Raw genomic sequence first — 25,025 nt, 5'->3', positions numbered from 1 at the left:
TCACTGGTTGGTCCAGTTAGGAGGCGTGTAGTGTGGATGCTCCTGGCACGTGTCAGTGTAGACGGGGTGCGTGCCGTGGGCCAGGTACTCCTCCCCATTGAAGTCCCTGCCCTCCAGGTAGCTATCGTCCTCGGGGCAGTAGTGGATGTAGTAGGTGATGCCCTCCTCCTCCTCCTCGGAGGTGTTGTTCACGTAGCTGGAGTCCCCATCGGGGCTGTGGCTGTAGCACTCCTACTCCTCGGACATAGGGTTCTCTGGCCATAGGGCGGCCAGTTCCAGGCCCTCGGGCACATAGTCCTCTAAGGGCAGCTCCTTGTCTTCGCTCCTGGCCGTGGGGAACAGGGCCCGGCCTTGCTCTGTGGTCCAACATGCCACTCCTCGCGCTCTCACACTTTCGGTGCGCCATGGCAGGCACTCACACAGCCATCATCTCCTGGAGGAGGCAGCCAGTATGGGAGGAACATTGGGAAGGACAGAGTCAGAACCTCACAAAGCCTGGCCACACACGAGGCCACTCCACCCCCACAGCACCTCACCACATTCTCCCACAGCAACAGCAAATGACAGCTGAAGATTTTCACTACAGCAATCTTTCAAAAAACTGAAAACGACCTAAGTACCCGTAAATAAAAGAATGATTAAATAAATGACGGCAGAGTTCGCGTACTGCAAGAGCTGACAGCGTTTTTAAAGAGGCAGGGCAATGCACACTACAGTGAGGGATCTTAAAGGTCTGTTTTGGAGGGAAAATGGCAAGTGAGCTACAGTCAGTGCACATGTGTAGATCCCAGTTCCAGCTCTGTCAAGATGGCTAAAGAATACGCACACACTCCCCAGCCCATACACGGATGCAAACATACATAGAAAGGGGGAGCCTGCAAAGGCTTGTCAGCCATGTCCTCTGGGGAGGGGAGGGGAGAGAGGTGGGAGCAGAGGGGGCTTGCACATTTTACTTTATTAAAGATGTTTGTACTGGTTGAGTCTTTTACCAAATCGTATTTGATTATTCACCAGCATTATAATCAAACCCACCTGTGCGCCTTTGAGGGTCTCCTCTTCTAGCTGGGGAGATGTCAGCACTGAGACAGAACAACCCGTGGGGAAGGGCAGACAGCGAGGGGAGGGAGCAGGACTTCGCATACCCGCCGCCACTCTGGGCGTCAGGAGAGGTGGCAAAAAGGCCAGTCTCCTCCTGGAAGGTGGCCACTGGGGCAGAGGGGCCAGCCTCCCAGGCAATCGGGACGTGAGCACACCCCATGGCACAGCCAGAGACGCCAGAAACACCGGAGGCAGTGCTGACCCAAGGGAGGGTGGGACCAGGGAATGTGTCGGCCAGGATAGCTGAGGTTGCCCAGATGGGCAGTATAAATTTGGGGAAAACTAAATAATTCCATTTCATTCAACGGGTAGCTTGTGTGGCCGGGGCTGTGTGGTGTGTGCGTGAGATACAGTGTGTAGTGTGGTGGGTAAGAAGTGTGGGGTGTGTGTGTGTGTGTGTGTGGTGGCAGGGCATCCTTGAGGGTGAGTGTGTGCAATATACTGTGTATAGCGTGTGGTTGTGGTGTATGTGATGCATGTCTGGTATGTGTGGAGTGTGATGTACTGTGGAAGGGTTGAGTGTGTATGTTTCGTGTGTATGGTGTAGTGTGTATGGTGTAGTGTGTGGTATGTATGGGGTGTGTGTGGTGTGTATGGGGTGTGTGTGGTGTGTCTTAGGTGTGTAAGGTGTATGCATGTATATTACGTGGTGTGTGTGGTATCTGTGTAGTGTGAATAAGTCGTCTGTGGAAGGTGATGTGCTGTATGGATGATGTAACATGTATGTGGAGTGTGCTGTCCTGTGTGTGTGGAATTTATGAAGTGTGTAAGGTGCGTGGCATGTATAGGGTGTGTAGGTGTTTACAAAATCTGTATGTTGTGTACGTATGGTATTACATGGTATGTGTGGTGTGTATGCTGTCTGTGGTGTGTATGAGGTATATCTGTGGTGTGTAGTACGTGTGGAGAGGACATGGTGTACATGAAGTATGTGTGTGGGATCTGTGTGGTGTACATGGGTTAAGTATGTGCTGTGTGTGAGGTGGGCATGGTGTATACGTGCTTTGTGGTGTGTGAGGTGCATATGATATGCGTGTTGTGTGTGGTGTGTATGGGGTATGTGTGTGAGGAAGGTATGATATGTGTATGGTGTGTGGTGTGTCTGAGGTGGGCATGGTATATATGTGGTGTGTGGTGTGTAAGGTGGGTATGATATGTGTGTGGTGTACCTGCGGTGTGTGGGGTGTGTGTGAGATGGATATGATATGTGTGTGCTTTGTTTGTAGTGTATAAAGGTTAGTGTGTGGGGTATGTGAAGTGGGCATGGTATATATGTGGTGTGTGTTGTATATGGGTTAAGGATGTCTGGTGTGTGAGGTGGGCATGATATGTGTATAATGTGTGTAAGGTGGGCATGGTAGTATGTGTGGTGTGTGTGGTGTATATGCATTAAGTGTGTGGTCTGTGTGAGATGGACATGGTATATAAGTGGTGTGTGAGGTGGGTATGTGTGCTGTATGTGGTGTGTACGGGTATGTGTGTTAGGTAGGGATGATGTATGTATGATGTGTGTGACGTGGGCATGGTATATATCTAGGGTATGGTGTATGAGGTGGATATGACATGTGTGTTGTGCGTGGTGTGTATGGCGTATGTGTGTCGTGTGTGTGAGGTGGGTATATGTGTGGTGTGTACGGTGTGTGTGGGGGGCGTATGGGTTAAGTGGCTGGTGTTTGTGAGGTGGGCACGGTATACACGTGGTGTCTGTGACGTGGTTGTTATACACGTGTGGTGTGTGTGAGGTGGGTATGATATGTGTATGGTGTGTGTGAGGTGGACATGGTATGTGGGTGGAATATGTGTGGTGTATATGGGTTGAATGTGTGGGGTGTGTGAGGTGGGCATGGTGCATATGTGCTGTGTGGTGTGTGAGGTGGGTATGAGAAGTGTATGGTATACATGTGAGGTGGGTATGATACGTGTGTAGTGTGTGTGATGTACATGGGTTAAGTGTGTGGTGTGTCTGAGGAGGATACGAATATATGTGGTGTGTGGTGTGTGAGGTGGGTATGATATGTCTGTGCCGTGTGTGTGTGGTATATATGGGTTAAGGGTGTGGGGTATGTGAGGTGGGCATGGTATATATGTGGTGTGAGAGGTGATATATGTTGTGTGGTGTGTATGGGGTATGTGTGTTAGACGGGTATGATATAATGTATGGTGTGTGTGAGGTGGGCATGGTATGTGTGGTGTGTGTGTGGTGTACATGGGTTAAGGGTATGGGGTGTGCGAGGTGGGCATAGTATATATGTGGTGTGAGAGGTGAGTAAATGTGTTGTGTGGTGTCTATGGGGTACGTGTGTTAGATGGGTATGATATATGTATGCTGTGTGTGAGGTTGGTATGGTGTGTGTGGTGTGTGTGTGGTGTATATGGGTTAAGTGTGTAGGGTGTGTATGGTGGGCATGGTGTATATGTGGTGTGTGGTGTATGACGTGGGTATGACTTTTTTGTGTGTGGTGTGTATGGGGTATGTGTGTGAGGTGGGTATGGTTAAGTGTATGGTGTGTGAGTGAGGTGGGGATATGTGTGTGCTGTGCGTGTAGTGTGTATGGGTTAAGTGTCTGGGGTGTGTGAGGTGGGCATGGTATATATGTAGTGTGCGGTGTGTGAGGTGGGTATGATATGTGTGTAGTGTGTGGTATGTATGGGCTATGTGTGTGGTGTGTGCGAGGTGGGCACGGTATGTGTGTGGTGTGTGTGCTGTATATGGGTTAAGTGTGTGGTGTGTATGCGGTGGGCATAGTGTATATGTGCTCTGTGAGGTGGGTACGTGTGTTGTGTAAGGTGTGTATGGACTGTGTGAGGTGAGTATGTATGTATGTGGGGTGTGTGTGGTGTACATGAGTTAGGTGTGTGGTGTGTAGGGGGTATGTGTGTGGTATATGTGAGGTGGGTATGTATGTTGTGTGTGGTGGGTATGGCGTATGTGTGTGTGGTGTAAGTGAGGTCGGCATACCATGTGTGTAGTGTGTGAGAGGTGGGTATGATGTGTGTGGTGTGCATAGGTATGGGTGTGCTGTGTGTGAGGCAGGCATGATATGTGTGTGGTGCATGTACACATGCATACCTGTGCACTGCAGATGACAGGCAGGCCGGCAGCCCGGGACACGCAGCAGTGACCAGCTCAGCCAAGGTAGGGCTCGGGGTGGGAGTGGCCAGGCCCCTGGCAGCTCAAGATCTTGGATGCACTAAGAGCCTAGGAGGAGACAACAAGCTGTGTCACCATCTCCACCCAAGTTCATCACTCACGTGAACCTCTAAGATGCACTGAAACGGTTCCACTTCTGATTAGAACCAGAAACACTCCAGATGGGCTCAGCACAGCCAAAGGGCAGGGAACTGTCCTCAATGTTCTCCTTCACCATCTGCAGCCAGATCTACCACCAGCAGCCTTGCCAGGCAGTGCATACCTTGTGAAAGGGGCCCGGCCCAGGGGCAGGTCCCGCCCCCCACCTCCCGTGCCCCCAACCTGGTGCCTGGAGCCCAGGGGCAACGGGGTGTGGGGTCTTTTAACTGAGAAGTTTTTCTCTCTGGGCGTTATTATAAAGGAAAAGGGAAGGGGGCAAAGATCCAGATTCAGGTTCTCCGGTGACAGCGAACCCAGAGGCGACCCCAACCGAGTTGCCACCCAGCACTGGGAATCGACGCCAGTGCCAAGTGAGGATGGAGGAATGCACCAGCCACCAGCGGCCCACTCAGCCGGGCGGTGGGACTCGAGTGCCCTCCAACCCCCAGACACAGCCTCTAGCCGGCACCAGGTGGCCATTCGCTGCCAGGCTCCCCCACCCAACCCAGGGATGCAGGAGCCACCGCCTAGTACCCGCTGCACACTCCCTCCACCGCTGGTGGGAGCAGGACGTGGCCCAGAGGAGAGGAGTCGGGCCGCTGGGCTGCTTCCGTAGATCCCAGCAACAACTGCCCCGCAGCTCCGCCGAGTACACAAGGCAGTGCTCCAGAGCACTGGGGCCGCAACCTCCGGCCGCCCCCAACGCGTCCGGGTGCCTCCAGCGCCGCAGGAGACCCCAGGCTGCCACCGCCTGCGAGTCAGACAGCCTGAGCCCCCCAGCTTACCTGGCCAGGGTGCGGAGCTGCTGCAGCGCGCTGCAGTCCCGAGGAGCCGCCGCCCGCTCCAAAAGCAGTCCACGTAACTGGACAAATAGAAGTCCCTTTACACAAGTCCAATAATCAATCACATCTTCTTTATATACTCACAGTGAGGCTTTTTTTTTTTTTTGGAAGGCAGCTTTTCAAATGTGTTTATTAGAATGCACGCTGACTCTGCTATAATTTAAAGAAAACACAGCTATGCTAACATCCGTTGCCCTCATTAGCATTTGTTTTTTAAGGTTTTGTCAAACTTTCAAAAAATCCTTTTCCAAATAGTTATTCACGGCTAATTGCCCATCAGAACAAGGTCCCCAGGCTTTTAGAGACACTTCCATTGTGAAATGCACGGGGGCCCCCACCCCAGCCACCAGGCCACCCACCACTGGCCACGGCAGTGTGTGAGCAGCAGCGCCCCCACGTCTTTGCCACTGCCCTGCTGGTCTGAGTACACTCCTGAAGATCGACAGACTCTCCCACAGACACTGCCCCACCATGAGTAGATCCAGGGCAGCAGGGTAGAAATGGACTCTCTTCTAGGGTGGGAGTAGGGGAGTCTTCTGTGAAACATCAGTGGCCAATCAGCCCTCAGAAAGACTTCACTCCTGAGTCTGAGGGGTGAGCATAAGAGTGGCCGCAGCATTCACACAACATGCTTCATAACTGGACCAGTGAAGTGCTCAGCCACCATTAGAACTGCAAGGCACCCACCCCTCCCACCCCCTCGCTTCAGCATCTGCGAGGCCTCTACCAGGAGGTTCCTTGCTCTCAGGCCCCTCTGCTCCCTTCTCTGGGACAGCCAGGGTCCTACCTGCTCGTGGGGACACTTCGGCCTCTCCTCTGGGGTCCTGGTGTTGGGCTTGAAGCCTCTCTGGGGATCTCCGTGGTGCTTGGCCTTGGAAGGGAGGTTCACAGTGACTTGGCCCTCGCCTCGTGCCTGCTGGGGCCTTGCTGGCAAGGCAGGCCTCTGCAGAGTCCCCAGGCCCTGACTCAGGCCCATGCTCAGGGCTGGCCTCATTGGCGCTGGTGATGCTCACCATGCTCAGGCTCATCTTGATCTCGGCCACGATCTGGTCGATGTCACCCTCCTGGTCCTCCAGGTCCCCATCCCCACACCTTAGGCAATAGGGGGAGGTGCCAGTGTTCCCATTGGCCTCTGCCGGGTAGTAGTTCTGGTAGCCCTCTTTGCTGGGACAGTGGGGCCCATCTTCTTCTGGTCACGGGCCTCTAGGACGGAGGGCTCAAACTCCCGGATGGGCAGGTAGTGATCCAGGTAGTCCTGGCTGCCTTCAGCCCTGTGGCCCTGGGGGTGTGGGCCTGCCGAGTCCGTCCATTACTCCACTGATGGCCTCCTGGCACTCGTCGCCATCCACTGCATGCACGCTGTGTGGGCCAGGTACTCCTCTCCATTGCAGTCCATGCCCTCCAGGTAGCCGTCACCCTTGGGACAGTAGCGGACGTAGTAGGTGATGCCCTCTCCTCCTCCTCAGAAAGGTCCTCGTCATAGTGTCCTCCCTCCCTGGAGGTGTTGTTCACATAGTTGGAGCTGGAGTCCCCATCGGGGCTGTGGTTGTGGCACTCCTGTTCTTCGGGCATGGGGCTCTCTGGCCACAGGGCGGCCAGCTCCAGGCCCTCAGGTACATGGCCTCCAATGGCCGCTCCACGTCCTCGCTCTTGGGCTCCTGGCACTGCAGGACAGGGCCTGGTCTTGCCCTGTGGTCCAACATGCCGCTCCCCACATTCTCACACTTCTGGTGGGCCATGGTGGGCACTAACACAGTCGTCATCTCCCGGAGGCAATCACTGTAGAAAGGAACACTGGGAAGAATACACAGAACCACACAAAGCCTGGCCATGCACCAGGCCACTCTACCACCACGGCATCTCCCACCACGTTCTCCCACAGCAAGATGAAAAATGACAGCTAAAGGTTTTCATTGCAGCAATCTTTTTTTTTTTTTTTTTGAGACAGAGTCTCACTCTGTCACCCAGGCTGGAGTGCAGTGGCGTGATCTCGGCTCACTGCAACCTCCACCTCCCGGGTTCAAGCAATTCCCCTGCCTCAGCCTCCGAAGTAGCTGGGACTACAAGCTCGCATCATTACGCCTGGCTAATTTTTGCATTTTTTAAAGAGACGGGGTTTCACCATATTGGTCTGGCTGGTCTTGAACTCCTGACCTCGGAATCCACCTGCCTCAGCTTCTCAAAGTGGTGGGATTACAGAAGTGAGCCCCTGCACCCAGCTGGTAATCTTTTAAAAAACTGGAAACAACCAAAGTACCCATAAATAAGGGGATGGTTAAATAAATGAAAGAGTTCGTGTGCTCCAAGAGTCGATGGCGTTTTTAAAGAGGCAGGGCAACAGGCACTACAGTCAGGGATCTTAAAGTCCTGTTTTGGAGGGAAAATGGCAAGTGAGCTACACAGTCAGTGCACGTGTGTAGATCCCAGTTCCAGCTCCGTTAAGATGGCTAGAGAACACACACACACTCCCCAGCCCATACACGGACGTGAAGGCACACAGAAAGGGGGAGCTCCCCAAAGGCTTGTCAGTCGTGTCCTCAGGGGAGGGGAGGGGAGGGGAGGGGAGAAAGGTGGGAGCAGAGGGGCCATGCACATTTTACTTTATTGAAGATGTATGTACCGGTTGAGTTTTTTACCAAAACGCATTGATTATTCACCAGCATTATAATGAAACCCACTTGCGCATCTTTGAGGGTCTCTCTTCTAGCTGGGGAGATGTCAGACGTGAGACAAAATGTCCCGTGGGGAGGGAAGGAAGTAGAACTTCCCGCACCAGCCGCTGCTCTGGGCCTCAGGAGTGGTGGCAAACAGGCCAGTCTCCGCCAAGAAAACAGCCACTGGGGCCTCCCATGTGATTAGGACATGAGCACGCCACAGGGCACAGCCAGAGATACCCGAAACACAGGAGGTGGCGCTTACCCAGGAAGGGCGGGACCAGGGGACGTGCAAGCCAGGACAGCCGGTGGCGTGTAGACGAGCAGTATTAACTTGGGGAAAACTAAACCATTCAGTTTCACTCAAGCAGTCTGGATGCAAAATGAGTAGTTTGCATGCAAATGTGGGTGGTGCAAGACTGTGGTGTGTGTGTGACATACAGTGTGCGTGGTGTGGTAGGTCGGGAGTGTGTGGGGTGCGTACATGTGCATGCTGGTGAGGCATTCTGGAGAGTGTGGTGTGTGGAGTGTTCTGTGTACGGTCTGTGGTATGTGGTGTGTGATGTGAATGTGATATGTGTGTGTGGTGTGTGTGAAGTGTGATATAGTGTGGAAGGGTTGTGTGTGTATGTTTTCTATGCATGGTGTAGTTTTGTGGTGTGTGGTACATATGAGGTGTGTGTAACGTGTGTGGCTGTATGACGGGTGTGTGGTCTGTATGGGGTGTGTGGTGCCTATAAGATGTGTATGGTATATGTATGTATGACATTGTATGGTGCGTGTGGTATCTTTATAGTGTGAATAAGTTGTCTGTGTGGAATGTGCGGTGATGTAATATGTATGTGGAGTGTGGTGTGGTGTGTACGTGGTATTTATGAAGTGTGTGTGGCGTATATGAAATGCGTGGCCGGGCGCAGTGGCTCACGCCTGTAATCCCATCACTTTGGGAGGCCGTGGCGGGTGGATCACGAGATCAAGAGATTGAGACCATCCTGGTCAACATGGTGAAACCCCGTTTCTACTAAAAATACAAAAAATTAGCTGGGCATGGTAGCGCATGCCTGTAATCCCAGCTACTCAGGAGGTTGAGGCAGGAGAATTGCCCGAACCCAGGAGGCGGAGGTGGCGGTGAGCCGGTATCGCGCCATTGCACTCCCGCCTGGGTAACAAGAGCGTAACGCCGTTTCAAAAAAATAAAAAGAAATGCGTATGGTGTGTGCATGTGGGGTATTATGTGGTGAGTGTGGTATGTGCGGTGTGTGTATATAAGCTGGGTGTGGTGGGTATCGGGTATATGCGTGGCGTCTGGTAACTGTGAACAGTGCGTGGTGTGTATGAAGTATGTGTGTGGTGTTTGCAAGGTGGACGTGGTATGTGTGTGCTGTATATGGCGTGTGTGGGGGTTTTATGTGTGGTGTGTGACAGTGTATGAAGTACGTGTGTACCATGTGTGTGGTGTATATGGGTTGAATGTGTGGAGTGTGGGAGGTGAGCATGGTGTATCTGTAGTGTCTGGTGTGTATGGGGTATGTGTGTAAGGTTGGTATGATATGTATGTGGTGTGTGTGTAGTGTATATAAGTTAAGGGTGTGGTGTGTGTGAGGTGCGTATGATGTACATGTGGTATGTGGTATGTGTGAGGTGGTTATGGTATTTCTATGGTGTATATGGGGTGTTTGTGAGGTAGGTGTGTGAGGTGGGTATGATATGTGTGTGGTGTGTGTGTAGTGTATAAGAGTTAAGTGTGTTGTGTGTGTGAGGTGGGTATGATGTGTGTGGTGTATATGGGTTAAGTGTGTGTCGTGTCTGAGGTGGGTATGATGTGTGTGTGGCGTGTGAGGTGGGTATGATATGTGTGTGGTGTGTGTGGTGTATATGGGTATGTGTGGTGTCTGTGAGGTGGATATGATACGTGTGGTGTACATGGGTATGTGTGGTGCGTGAGGTGGGTATGATATGTGTGTGGTGTGTGTGTAGTGTATATGGGTGTGTGTGAGGTGGGTGTGTATAATGCATATAGGTTAAGTGTGTGGTGTGTGTGAGGTGGGCATGGTATATATGTGGTGTGTGGTGTGTGAAAGGTGGGTATATTATGTGTGTGGTGTGTGTGAGGGGGATATGATATGTGCGTAGTGTGTGTGTGGTGTATATGGGTGAAATGTGTGGGATGTGTGAGGTGGGCATGGTGTATACGTGGTGTGTAGCGTGTGAGGTGGGTATGTCTGTTGTGTGTGGTGTGTATGGGGTATGTGTGTGGTGTGTGTAAGTTGGGTATGATACGTGCCTGGGGTGTGAGATGGGTATGATATGTGTGTATTGTGTGTGAGGTGGGTATAGTATGTCTGTGGTGTATGTGGGCAAAATTTGTGGGGTGTGGAGGTGGGCATGTTGTGTATGCAGTGTGTGGTGTGTGAGGTGGGTGTGATATGTGTTGTGTGGTGTATATGAGTTAAGTGTGTGGGGTGTGTGACGTTGGTATGATAAGTGTGGTGTGTGTGGGGTATGTGTGTGAGGTGGGTATAGTATGTGTGTGGTGTGTGTGTGCTGTATATGGGTTAAGTGTGTGGGGTATGTGATGTGGGCGTGGTTATACGTGGTGTTTAGTGTGTGAGGTGTGTATGTGTGTTGTGTGTGGTGTGCATGGGGTATGTGTGTGGTGTGTGTGAGGTGGGTATGACGTGCGTGGTGTGTATAAGATATGCGTGTGGTGTGTGTGAGGTGGGCATAGTATGTGTGTGGTGTATGCTGTATATGGGTTAAGTGTGTGGGGTGTGTGAGGTGGGCATGGTATATATGTAGTAGTATGAGGTGTGTGAGGTGGGTATATGTCTGTCGTGTGTGGTGTGTATGTGGTGTGTGTGGTGTGTGTGAGGTGGGCATGGTATATATGTAGCAGTATGTGGTGTGTGTGAGGTGGGTAAGATGTGTGTTGTGTGTCGTGTGTACGTGGTGTGTGTGAGGTGGGCATGATATATATGTAGTAGTACGTGGTGTGTGTGAGGCGGGTATGATGTGTGTTGTGTGTGGTGTGTATGTGGTGTGTGTGGTGTGTGTGAGGTGGGCATGGTATACACGTAGTAGAATGTGGTGTGTGAGGTGGGCATGGTATTATGTAGCAGTATGTGGTGTTTGTGAGGTGGGTATGATGTGTGGTGTGTATCTGCTGTGTGTGGTGTGTGTGAATTGGGCATGGTATATATGTAGTAGTATGTGATGTGTGAGGTGGGTATGATATGTGTGTTGTGTGGGGTGTGTATGGGGTGAGCGTGGTGTGTGAAGTTGGCATGGCATATATGTAACAGTATGTGGCGTGTGAGGTGGGAATGATATGTGTGTTTTGTGTGGTGTGTACGGGGTGTGTGTGTGTGTGAGGTGGGCATGGTATGTGTGTGGTGCGTGCACATGTGTGCAGTGTGTGTGTGGTGGCAGGGCATCCTTGAGGGTGAGTGTGAGCAATATACTGTGTATGGTATATGGTTGTGGTGTATGTGATGCATGTCTGGTATGTGTGGAGTGTGATGTAGTGTGGAAGGGTTGAGTGTGTATGTTTCGTGTGCATGGTGTAGTGAGTACGGTGTACTGTGTGGTATACATGGGCTGTGTGTGGTGTGTATGGGGTGTGTGTGGTGTGTATTAGGTGTGTATGGCATATTTATGTATGATATGTGGTGTGTGTGGTATCTGTGTAGTGTGAATAAGTTGTCTGTGTAGACGGTGATGTGCTGTATGGATGATGTAACATATATGTGGAGTGCGGTGTGCTGTGTGTGTGAAATTTATGAAGTGTGTAAGGCGTGCGGCGTGTATAGGATGTGGTGTTTACAAAATCTGTATGGTGTGTACGTATGGTATCACGTGGCGTGTATGGTGTGCATGAGGTATATCTGTGGTGTGTAGTATGTGTGGAGAGGGCATGGCTCCAAAGCCTCCCGGCTCAAACCCTGCAGTGGCCCCAGCCCCAGGACACAGGACACAGTCCGAGCTCTTCACTCTGTTCGCAAGGCCACGGAGGCCTGCGAGTCCTGCTCTCCTCCACCCCGTCTCTTCTCCCCAGCCCTCTTTCCATGTTTAGAGACCGGGGGAAGAGGCCACCCACTCCATGCCTCATTTTACCCTGTGCAAGCTGCTCTCTCTGCCTGGAACCACCCCCACCCCCAGGCCATGACCCCCTTTCTCCAGGACAGCCTCTACTCCTGCAGCCTACGCACACAATCGCTTCTTCCTGGGACTTTGCCGGGCCCTCTGCTCTGACCTCGTGGGCTGTCCTCCTTGGGCTCCAGCATCAAACCGCAGATCGTGGAATCCTCCAGGGCAGGAGCTGTGCCTGTCATTAGTCTATCCTCTGCCCCTGCTGAGCCTGGCACATGGCAGAGGAGAGACGGGTGCTGTGGAGAAAACTGCTCCACAGGCCAAGCGCACAACCTGTGGGGCTCCAGAAGACCCTGACTTCAGACCAATAAAGCCTCAGGTGGAGGACTTCGCTCCTAATCCGATGATAAGGTCTGAAAATCTGAGCCAGCGTGGGCTTGCCTTTGCTCCTACAACTGTGTTTACTAGCAGACTGTGAGCCCCACACTCTTTCAGAAAGCAGGACACTTGTTTAAAGGGAGTCTTAGTTCATTCAGGGTACTCCCACAAAGTACCATAAACTGGGTAGCTTATAAACGACAGAAACTGACTTTTCTCAGTTCAGGAGGCTGGGAAGTCCAAGACCAGAGAGGCAGCAGATTCCATGCCTGGTGAGTACCCACGTGACGGCTCAGAGATGGCACCTTCTCACTCCGTCCTCACATGGTGGAAGGCGGGAGGATCTCTCTGCAGCCTCTTTTAAAAGGGTATTGATCCCATCATGAGGGCTCCACCATCAGGACCTGATCACCCACTGCTATAGTTGGAATGTGCCCCCCGAAGTTCGTGTGTTGAAAACTTAATCCCCAATCAACAATGTGGAGAAGGGAGACCTTTAAGAGGTGATTAGGTCCTACAAGCTCCACCCTCGTGAATGTATTAATGCCATTATCTCGAGAGTGGGTTAGTCATTGAGGAGCAGGTTCCTAATAAAACAATGAGTTCGGCCCCCTTCCTTTTCTCACTGGCTGTATGATGCCTTCCACCATGGCAGGATGCAGCAAGAAGGCCCTCAGCAGATTCAACCCTCAATCTTGGCCTTCCCAGCCTCTAGAACCATGAGCCAAATAACGCTCTGTTCATTATAAATTACCCAATCTGGGCTGGGCACGGTGGCTCACGCCTGTAATCCTAGCACTTTGGGAGACTGAGGCAGGCAGATCACGAGGTCAAGAGATTAAGACTATCCTGGCCAACATGGTGAAACGCTGTCTCTACTAAAAAAAAATATGTATATATACAAACATTAGCCAGGCGTGGTGGTGAGCACTTGCAGTGCCAGCTACTCGGGAGGCTGCGGTGGAAGAATCACTTGAACTATGAGGTAGAGGTTGCAGTGACCAAGATTGCGCCACTGCACTCCAGACTGGTGTCAGAGCGAGACTCCGTCTCAAAAAAAAAAAAAAATTACCCAATCTGTGGTATTCTGTTACAGCAGCAGAATATAGATTAAGACACCTCCCTAAGGCCCCACCTCCTTGGGGCTAAGAATTCCAAAGGCCCCATCATCTTGGGGATGAGAATTCCAACATACGGATTTGGCAGAACACAAGCATCACATCACAGCTAAGAACCCCTCATTTTCATTCCCTCTGCGGCCACAATGGGATCTGGCTTTAAACAATCTACTACCACAACAGGTGGCACTGGCCACTAAGGCCACACAGGTCACTTCTGTTGGCGAGATGGGACCAACCCTCTGGGGGGCTGTCCACCATCTTCACCATCAGGAACCCTGGCTGTCCTGCCACAGGCCCTGCAGGAGGCTAAGCCACCCTGGACGTTGCTTTTACTGCCCTGGTGGATAAAGAGCGCGGCATAGCCCACGGGTATCTCTGAGCCTGCAGCACCAGGCCTGCCTGCATGTCGCATCCTGCACGGGCTCAGAGGGGAGGGTCTCTAAGCACCTGAGGCTGTGCTCCAGGGAGGGCTGCCTTCTGGGTATTAAACCCTACCCACTTCAAGGGATGGGCACCTCATGGCACCTACATCCAGGATTCCTAGGTGTGGAGTCTGCACTTGCACTAGGGTACGGAAGCCAGCACCTCATGCTGTGGGCTGCAGAGGCGCCTCAGGCGTCCCCTGCAGCTCTCCAGGGTTCGGAAATCCCGCTCCTTGGTGAATGTCAACCTCTCTTCTGCCAGCGTGAGTGTCTGCTCTACCCTGTCACTCCTCCTACCCCCGATCTCACTGGCTGGTTCCCTTCCCCTCCCAAGGACATCCTACCAGAAGCAGAGACAGTGATTCTGACACCAGGTCAGTCTAGGTAACTGTGGCCCCTGTGGCCATATTCCCTGGGATGGACAGCACAGAAAGGAGGGCTGGTCTCAGCTGCAGCCACGCCCAGACCCAGCTGGGAGGGCCACGTGCTGTGGAAGCTGTGCTGGATGCCCCTCTGCCAGGCTGAGGCTCACCCACAGGGACCTTTCTCCACTTGAACGTCTGTGCATTGTAATATGACTTCCCAAACTATTACTCTGCAATTATTTCCAAAGACTGAAATGACATCTCCAAATACATACAATTAAGACTAAAATTGTAATTTTAAATTACTGCTAATTTAAATAAACCTAAAACGTTCCTCTCTCTAAGCCAAACGCACGCAATAACATCCCAATTAACCCTTGGGTACTGCCAAACTCCTGCAAACGACCACTTTGGACCCTGAGAGGGAGAAACAACTCCTGAACTCTGTGGAGCCTGGCAACAGACTCTGGAAATGGCCATGATCTTCCACCTGTGCAAAGCCAGCTGCCTCCCCGGCCGGGCCCTGCAAGCGGCGCTGCGTTGCTGAAAGGGCGGTGGATGACTTGGGCCCGTGGTGGCACCAGCACCAGGTCCCAGTAAACAAAGCACAAGGATGCAAGGTCATCCCTTGTCAGCCCCACTTTGCTAGGGGATGGGGCACAGGAGGCAGTGGCACGAGATTCCCTCTGAGTCTCGGCGGCTTTAGCTGGCTCTGGAACCTCTTCATAGCCTCCTGTCCCCAGGCCCCCACTAAGGTGCACGAGCTACAGGGGACCAATTCGAGTAGTCTCTCGCCAGAGGCCACTGGCAGCAGGAGGAGATGTTCATGGAAGCTGTCCTGCTGCCCTGAGGGCCAGGAGAGCTGACAAGCACGCCTACATCCCACATCAACAAATGCTCCCAGCTCCCCACCCCAGCACGGTTTCTGCCTTACAGGGCACCAGGAGAGGAGCAGGGACTTTCTGTGGAAGGCTGTGCCCCATGGAGGGGGCTGGGGAAGTGGCTTCATCTTGAGTCCCAAACAGGGCTTCCAGCTGACCCACAGGAGGGCTGCACTGAGTCCCCGATGTCTGGGGGAGGGGGGCCAACACCTGGGTCTCCTGAGAATTCCAGAGGCAAGAGGCCATGACCAGACCCACCTCACAAGGGAAGAGGAGGAGCTACCCAAGGAGGAGCTGCCTGCTGCTCACACAGTGTGGGACCACCCGGGGGGCCACCTTGAAGGAACACAGCCCTCCCACCAGTGTGGGGCCAGTCCAGGGCCGCCTTGAAAACAGCCCAGGAGCACTCCCTCGGGACACAGGGGAGGTCGGGGAGCACTTGAGAGCATCAGCCCAGCGAGGCCTCCCCCAGGTTGCAGGGATGAGCTGCAAGTTGCCAGCAAGGGCATCTCTGAGAAACCCACCCGAGGGTCCCCAGAGACAGGAGGTCCAAATGAAACATCTGCTGGACCCTGGAAGTGCCACCCAGCCCATTCGTGGAGAGACTGCCCTCTCCCCAGGCACTCCATCCCTGGGGGCGCTCCCCGGCCAGCAAAAACAGAGGCACAGGAAGACAGAAGGGGACACACGGCCCTCCCACCCCGGTCAGCTCCAAGACAGGTCAGACTCCAGCCAGGTGGGAGAAGCTCCAAAGAGTCTATAATTACTCCTTTTCTTGGCTGCTGGGACTGAAAGTAACCAAAGAAACTTTGATTGTCTTAGAATGACAGAAAGTTCCAGAGCCTGTCTGGAATGTCAATTTAAGCAGAAAAAGAGCCCACCCCCAGGGCCGGCTCAGAGGGACAGTGAAGGTCAAGGTACTCATTTCTATCCTACTCCCATTGTGGAGAACTCGGCACTCACCCGGATGGACCTTATGGGATTCTAAGGGGGAAGTCAAGCCAGAAACTGGGCCTTCTTCAGGAAACAGCCCCAGCAGCAGCAGGGACCACCACGATGCACCTCTACCCAACCATTCCCACACATACAGCTGGGGGCTGGAAGGTTAGGGGGCTGCACTGTCAGGGAGGGATGGGAGACATAGGCTTTGCCCCCCTTCCACCTCACCAACTCAGTTACTTCCACATTTTTCCACCTTGTTTTTACAGAGCTGTGAACGGGCCAGTTTTACCCTCTAGGTAAATAACTGCTCAAGAGCTTTGATGATGGGCAGAAGCAACCTTTCCTTTAGTAGGTGGGCGGCAGATCTGTGCTTCCTCATACAAGAACTGTGGTCTTTAGGAATACATATTCTCCCTCCCCTTAACGGAATTAGGAAAATAATATTTTTTACACTTGCAATTAAAAGTGGAACAGATGGAGATGGTTTAGAAATCTGCTCATGAGAACTGATGCTGGCAGTGGGACCATCAACAAGACATGGAGAATGGGGGTAAACTGGCTTTTTGCAATGTGCACACAAGTTCCACTACTGCAATCTCAAAAACCAAGTACTGGGGATGTAGGACAGGTGAGGACAGAAGGTTCAGCCACAGGAAGAGGACAGAACAACTGGCAACGCAGAAGTGACCACAGAAAAGCCCTGTTTCTTCTGTGTCGACTGGGCCAACCTGCTGCTCCAGGGAAGCCTGGGCGCCAGCACTACACAGAGTGCCATGCTAAAGACAGCCCATCAGCTCCCCATGACAGGCGGGAAGGGCTGCACCCCTGGATCTGAGCAGTCGCTCCTCTGTTTGTTGAGGACATCTGGGAGTCACCCATTGGCAGCCTCACTCACCTGTGTCTCAAATTCACTGAAACCACAAGCAAGAGGAATCCTGCAGATTAGCAGCCACCCATAGCCAGGTGGCTTGGCCTCCTCATTTATCCCTTCTGGTGGATTCATTCAGAGGGTGCCAGGCCGTCTTGTGGGTGCAAGGATGAGAGGGAACACTGACGCCACTTCCCTGGAGCTTACGCTCTAATTAGGAAGACGGATGACAACTGAGTAAACCATCAAATAACACACACGATTCCAGGTGGGAGTGAGAGTCAGGAAAATCATAAAAATATGTTCTCAGGCTACAGTGGAATTAACATCAGTAATAGGAAGGTGGGTTTCAGTGGTGAATTCCACCAAACATTTAAGGGAGAAATTATACCAATTCTTCATAACCTATTCCAGAAATTGGAAGAAAATGCAACACTTCCTAACTAATTTTATGAAGCTAGAATTATCCTAACATCAGAACCAAAGGAATTATAAGAAAACGACATATTACTACCTCTCAGGAGCAAACAACTTAAAAATCCACCACAAATTATTAGCAAATCAAATCTAATAATGTTTAAAAAGAATTATACACTATAACCAAGTGGCATTTTTTCCAAGGTTGCAATGTTGGTTCAACATTAGAAAAATCAATGGATATAATCCACCACATCAACAGACTAGAGAGAAAAAATCCTACGATCAGATCAACTGATGCAGAAAAAGCATCTGACAAGCACCCAACACCCACTTCTGATTAAAAACCACTCACTAAATTAGGCAGAGGCCATCCTCAGCTTGATAAAGAACGTCTACAAAAACACCTACGCAGGAAATGCCAATAAACAGTCAGATCCCACTTCACACCCAGTAGGCTGGCCGTAACGAAACAAAGAAACAAAAAAACAGAAACTAACAAGGGTTGGCCAGGATGGGAAAACGGAGAACCCTCTTAGCTGCTGCTGGGAATATGTAAAATGGTGCAGCTGAAGGGGAAAACGTTTGGCAGTTCCTCAAAATGTTAAAACACAGAGTTACCACATGAGGAAACAATTCCACTCCTAAACACATACACACAAGAGTCAAAACAGGTACTGAAACAAACACTGTCCACACATGCTCGCAGCAGCATGACTCCTGACAGCCAACAGGTGGAAACAACCCAAACTCATCAACTGAGGGCACAGACGAAAGTGGTGTCTGGGCAGAATGGAATACTGCTCAGCCCTAAAAAGGACGGAAGTTCGGGTACGTGCCGCAACAGGGATGATCCGTGTAAACTTTACGCCAAGTCAAAGCAGCCAGAAAGAAAAGGCTAAAAATTACATGATTTCTAATTTACAGGAAACATCCAGAATAGGTAAACCCATGAAGACAGAAAGCAGACTGGGGTTACCAGAGACTGGGGAGGGGTGCTGGGGAGTGACTGCTTAATGGAGCATTTCCCTCTGGGATGATGAAAATGTGTGGGAACAAGACACAGATGGTGTGTGCCCAACGCTGCAAATGCACTACGTGTTACTGAATGACACACTTTCAAATGGTTAATGGCTAATGTTATATGAATTTTACCTAAAATTTTTCAAAGCACCTACAGACAACATCATATCTAATGGTGAGAAACTGGCCACTTTCCTCCTGAGGCTGAGAACAAGGAAGGGAGAGGGAAAGCAACAGCACCAGGGCTGCCGGGCACTCGGGAAGGCGAGGGCGGAAGCCCCGTGTTGGGTCTGTCCTTGTGGGGCCTGTCACAGCAGGGTGACAGGGCGGGAAGCCCACTAGAGCAGGCTTAAGGGTGGCCAGGCTGACTGCTGGCTTTTAGAGGTGGGGGCACAGCCTTTCTGCATCTTCTCTTGAAATCACTCAAAACCAACACAGAGAATGAGAAATGACAACTGCACCTGCCAATCTGGCCAGACCAAGTGCTGAGGCCACATAGGGATGAGGACTCCTGGGGAAGAGGGGGAGGCAGAGAAGCCTCTTCATGTCCAGCCTCACAGTTCACCTCTAAAACCCCAAAAGGCCCAAGCGCTGAGACACCAGCACGGAAAGGGAGTGAGGCAGGAAGCAGGGGCAGGGGCAGTCAGACCCCTAGCCACTCCGAGGAAGACACCCTGACCCCTGAGCAGGGATATCCTGGTGAAAGGGCACCACAGGTTCCATATGACAGGAGGGTGGGAAACACGGTGACACCAGTGAGCAGCTGCCTGCTGAGCGGTGATGCCCCTCCCCCACCCAAACCTACCACAGACAGCGCCCACCCCCAGGGCAGGAGGCTGGAGAAATGGAACTCTCTCAGCTCTGGGGATGCTTGTTCCTGCCTCATGAGGCAGCCTGTCCTGACTGATACCCTACACGCTGCGTAAGGATTCACCTAATGATGATATAACTCTATACATTAGAGTCAGGGTTAGGGTTAGATGGAGCAGCTCTCAGGAGGGAAATCTATGAGTTAAACCATCTTGACCACACAGGGGACTAAGAAATAGCAGCATGCCCATATTCTTTACAAATGTGGAGATAAATCCAGAGGACAAAGCGACAAGAGCTTGGAGTGGTGGCCTATCGGAGTGGGCAGGGCGGGGGCTGTGGGGAGATGGTGTGGGAGACCAGGGGCCTGCTATTTTTTTCATAAACCTTATAAAACTCTTTGACGTCTTAAAATATGCCTATGGACCATACTGACAACATAAACACTATGTCAGAAAAAGTAGACCAAGCCTTTGCGGTGTGAAGGGGGCGAGGGTGGGTGGTCTGGGTAAGTATCCCAAGGCACAAGCCCATCCTAGCTGCCTGGTTTCCCCTGCATCCTGCACAGGGCGTGGTGTGGTGACAGAGGCGTGGCTGAGGTTCTGAATTCCAGTTCTACCACGTGAGCAACAACCTCAGTTTCCTCACCCCTAGGAACCATTAGGAGAGTGACCATGGCTTCCTCAGCACAATGCATGGCACGTGTGGGATACGTCCTGCTGTCCCTGCTTCTGAGGTCTCACCTAATACCTGAAGGAGCTGGAGTGCTCTGGGTTGAGAAGCAGGAGCAGGACAGGTTGGGCAGGTCAGGACGTCCCCTAAGACAGGGTGCGGAGCAGGATGGCGCCGAGCCAGCTCCTGGGAACAGGGTCTGGTTACAGATCAGAAACGTGGGGAAGCCAGTAGGAGCAGGGTCATCGGGGAGAGCAGCGTGTCGGAACAGGCAGCTGGAACACAGCTCAGAAGGCCCACTAAATGACAGAGCACGGCTGTGACACAGCTGTGGCCCCACTGTGCACTGCACCCAGGTATTCCGTTGGGCGCGGGGCTCCTGCAGGACAATCGCCGGCTGTGGAAGATGCTCCCATCTCTGCGGGAGGGGGCTGAGCTGCTCCCAAGACCAGACCCCGCAGGGAGCTCAAGAATGGGCCCTGCCCCTCGAGGAGGCTTGTCAGGGGTTGCATTACGTCTGCCCCAATCCCCAGCTCCTGTGTCTGGAACCTTGTTTGGAAATAAGGTCTCTGCAGATAATCAAGTTAAAATGAGATCCTTAGTGTAGACCTTCATCCAATATGACTGGTGTCTTTACTAAAAAGGGGAAATTTGGATACACAGATAGAGACACAGGGAGATGGTCATGCCAAGCTTAGAACTGTGCTACCAGGTCAGTGTGGTGGTCTGTAATCCCAACACTGTGGGAGTTCGAGGCAGGAGGATCGCCTGAGGTCAGGAGTTCAAGACCATCCTGGCCAACACAGTGAAACCCAGTCTCTACTAAAAGTACGAAAATTAGCTGGGTGTGGTGGCGGGTAGCTGTAGTCCCAGCTACTTGGGAGGCTGAGGCAGGAGAATTTCTTGATCCCAGGAGGTGGAGGTTGCAGTGAGATGGCGCCACTGCACTCCAGCCTGTCGACAGACACAGGGACTCTGTCTTAAAAAAAAAAAAAAAAAAAAAAACTTCCCCAGGAAACTAACCCAGGCCTGGTCGCTAGCACTGCCCAGCAGATGACGGCCCTGAGGTCCCAACTGTGCAGGACATAGCCAGAGTGTCTTGCATAATCGCCTTGTGGGGACTAACTGTGGTGACCACCGCTGTCTCTGGCTGCCCGGCTGCTGCCCCTGGGGTGGGCCCTGCTCACATGGCGATGCCTGGGACTGGCCACTTGGGTCAAGGCGAGCAGCCTGGGGTACAGAATTTAAGAATTGTTATTGCCAGGTCAGGCGGAAAGAGCCTGCCCACTTCCTGCTGGCCCCTCCTCCTGGGCCCTGGGAAGAACTGACCACCAGGATGCCCGGGCCCATCTGCACCCCATGGGGAAGGGAGGCTGCCCAAGGAAGCAGCACAGCTCTGCTGGAGGACAGAGGCACTTAGTGCAGCTGGGACAAGAGACCTGGGGAGTCCCAGGGACCGGATCTCAGAGTCAGACTGACGTGGTCACAGGAAATGCACGGTCTTCTCCTGGCAAGTGGTCCCCTACAAATGCCTGTTCTTCCTCTTTCACCTCGAAATGAATGTAAGTTTGTAAAAGCACAGAGCAAAAATATTTAGCGTAGCTGTGTTTAAGCTTTTGTGCAAGAAAGGTGAGGCCATGGTGGCTGTAACTCTTCCTATAGCCCCCAGTTAGCACATCAGCCCAGACTCATGCACAAATGCCACATCGAGAGCGGTGGTGACCGTGATGGGCTCTACTCACTCGGAATCCCCAGGCACAAGAAGAGGTTCACCCCGTCCGTCCATGGGACAGTCTTGACCTCTTGCTGGTTTGTCCACAGGAGATTTGGCAATGCGTAAATATTCAGGGCACTGTAAAGAACAAGAGCACAAATGAATGAAGTGTGAATCAGCTGAGAAAGGAAACCGCTGATTCACCCACAGAGGGGCGGTCATAGGTGGCAATGATGGGCCACACGCTGCGGGGTGAACAGCTCCCTCCCCAGAACCTCTAGAGCAGCTGGAACTCCAAGGATCTCCAGAGCGGTCCAACGTCTGAAAAACCAAGAGTCACAGGCTGACTGTGATTCTCCCCATGTCTTCAAGTGAACCCTCGTGTTTATTCCCAGAGGTCAGTGAGTACGGACAACTAATGCTTTGGGGCCACGGGCGGCAGGGCTGCGTGCTAGGCTCGTGGGGAATGCATTTTTCAAGCCCTTTTGTAGGAAGATAAAAGAAATATGATGCCATTAATATTTCAGGTTTCATTTGCTCTGACAGGAAATGAAACACATTCATCAAGGTTCTCTTCCCAACTTGTTTTTTCAAGTTACAAAATGCTGCATGAGATACAGAGCTTGTGGAATTTGGGTTATTGATCTTAAAATAGTGCATGCCACACCTAGCAGGCTGGGGGATGTTCTACCAAACACACTAAACAAACCCCTTGCAGAGAAAGGGTCATGGTGCCCACGTGCTGTGCCCAGAGGAGCCATCAGATTAGCAAGTGACACTGTTTCTCCTTGAGATGCAGGTGATCATCAGTGCTCAGCCAGCAAGCACCCCTTACCGATCAGCGCCATCTGCCTGGACTTCGCACAGAACTGAGGTGCAGAGACAGACACCTTGGTTCATGTCCCAGCTCTGCCACTGACATGCTGAGACTGTGTAACCTGCCTGTGCCTCAGTTTCCTTACCATAAAGAATGATAAGAGCACTGATATGGGGGTTCAGGCCCCAGCGCCAGCACCTGCGCCCAACCCCTCACCATCATCTTTCTACCACGTCAAACGAGGGAGCTGACATCCATTCCTTACGAGGTTCCTCCGGCTTTAACATCCGCAGCTGCTGCCTTCCGACTTGCTACTTCCTCTAATCTGTTGCCTGCCCGGGAGCAGGCCACCCAGCTGGAGGTCTCCTTAACCCCAACATTTATTCCCACACCATGGGGCCACTCTGATACTGAAGCACAAGAGGGAGTACTGTCCATCTGGTGGAAACCCAGCCCAAACCCCACCTGCCTGCCCCCACCGTGGTGTGGGCATGAGGGGCACACCGAGAGCCGGGGACTCTAAAGGGTCCCATGGGGGCACAGTGCTGCATGACAAGGCCACTGCCTCCAAGCCACAGTGTGCAAAGCACCTGACGTCCTGGGCCTAGACCCTGCCCATGGCTGCCTGGCCCATCACACACCACATCCCTGTGCCATCTGTGCCTCACCTCTTCTGTGCCCATGTGGGAAGCTTTTTGTTGCTGTTGTTCCTCTAGAATCTTCCTAGCAAACTCCTATTCATTCTTCAAACCCCAGGTGGTGCAGGCATCCCTGAATTCTGGGGGTAATCACACTTTTCTCAGCCCTGTCTTCTTTCAGTCCTCACCACCATGCATGACCACTTCTCCCACTTCCTCGCAGGCTCCTACCTGGCCCCGAGAGGGCACACAGTTCATAGGCTGGACGTGACGCTGCTGGCCAGCAGACCCTCAAATGCAGCCTTGAAGAAGGAAGATAAATGCAAGCAACTGCCAAGGCTGGGCAAGGGCCTCTGGTGGGTGAGGAGGGAGCGTCGGGCTGGGGGTCAAAGATACCGGGCTACAGAGGAAGGAAACAGCCACAGAACAGGCCACTGATGCCACACAGAGCACCGACAGCCATGCTCAAGCCCGTTCTTATCCCACGGACAAACGGGGCCAGCAGATGCTTCTGACTGTGGAGGGGATTATCACATCAATATGAAGCAGGATGATCTGGGGGAGCAGGGCTCATCTGGGAGTCCCCAGAAAGGAAATGCAGAGGTTGCCCCGAGGGCCGAACGTGCACAGCCCCTCTGGGACAAGCGAGCTGGCTGCAGGACGCTCACCAGTTCCCTGCTGCAGGGTGTGCTGATGAAGCTGTTCAGGAGACGTGCACAGGGAAAAGAGCTCGCCCCTGACCTCTGCCTGCTCTGGGAAGAGCCAGGCCTGCATCCCGAGCCAGAGAAATCCTGGCTTGCCCCGCTGTGCCGAGAGCCGCACCGGCCCCACACCACACTGCAAAACCACCGGGACCTGCCACAGGGCTGCAGGCTGCCACCTGCGGCATGCACCTGAGGCTAAGCACACAGCCGGTTTGACCAGGAGCAGAGGTGCAGCCGCCTGGGAACGAGGGAGTCAGCAGTTGTTCATTCTCCCTCCACTCCACAACCACGGGTGGGGCTCGGGCTCCTGGCTCTGTGCGTGCCGCAGTGCCCTGCAGGGCAAATGTGGCATCCTGCCTCCCTCCCTTGGCTCAGCCTCTCTCCTGGTCCACCCAGGTACAAGGTTCGCAGGGAAGTGCAGAACGCTCCAACGACTCTCAGATAATCCCCACCATGAACTGGCAAGCGTGGGGATTATCCCCACCATGAACCTGCCTAGCCTGGCAGTGAGCGGGCGGGACAGAAACACTCAATGACCTGGGTAACAACCCCACGCAGGCCACCAAGTGACCAGTCGCCTGCTCTTCAGCCGCCACGGTGACACCAGGACCAGCAGCAGCCTCTGAAGCAAGCCCCCTCCAACTGGGATCCTGCATAGGCCCCACTGCATCCCCACACACCCACTACCATCCCCGCCACACCCACACCCATCAGGCACTCCTTTAACATACATCCCGCCACAGTGCTCCCACAGTGATGCGGGCACCAGGGGCGACAGGAGGGAAGGCTGGTGGAGAGGAGCAGCGAGACCATCCGGCTCGCCTCGCACACCTGGGAGTCCTACCCCCACTGAGGACAGGGACTCGGGGCCTGGAGGGGCCGCAGCGCATCAAGGCTGCTCCTGTGTCCCTCTCCCTTCAGGAGTGAGCCACGTCTCCTTCCCTGAGTTCTCCCCGTGTGCCAGTTGGCGAGGTGGTCATTCCAAAATAAAGAAGGGGCTTGGCTACCGAGGACAGTGGCCTGGGTTGGGACCCGGCTCTGCCACTGCCTGGCTCTGTGGCGCCAGGAACGCCTCTTCACCTCCCTGTGCCTCTTCTCTCACCCACAGAAAGGAGACGACCATGGCCCAACGCAGGCAACGCTGCAAAACCCAAGGAACCCGCCTGGGCCTGCAGCCCTTCCCGCAGAACCTGTGCCTCCCAAGCACTCAGCAAACACTCACACTGATTCTAATCCCAATCTGGGCAGAATCCTCAGGGACCAATTGGGGGCGGCTTCCTT

The 25,025-nt window shown here is 52.9% G+C and overlaps 2 pseudogenes; both read right to left on the bottom strand.

Moving 5' to 3' along the window:
- LOC135273234 (amyloid-beta A4 precursor protein-binding family A member 2-like) lies at positions 1-406 on the bottom strand (annotated as a pseudogene).
- LOC135273233 (amyloid-beta A4 precursor protein-binding family A member 2-like) lies at positions 347-23,244 on the bottom strand (annotated as a pseudogene).
- Positions 23,245-25,025: the final 1,781 nt, after the last annotated feature.

The sequence above is a fragment of the Aotus nancymaae genome, unplaced genomic scaffold (assembly GCF_030222135.1).
Source record: "Aotus nancymaae isolate 86718 unplaced genomic scaffold, 86718_ANA_hifiasm-v0.15.2.pri h1tg000540l, whole genome shotgun sequence".
Classification (NCBI taxonomy): domain Eukaryota; kingdom Metazoa; phylum Chordata; class Mammalia; order Primates; family Aotidae; genus Aotus; species Aotus nancymaae.
Note: the sequence above shows the minus strand (reverse complement) of the source record. Positions and strands in the feature narration are given on the sequence as shown.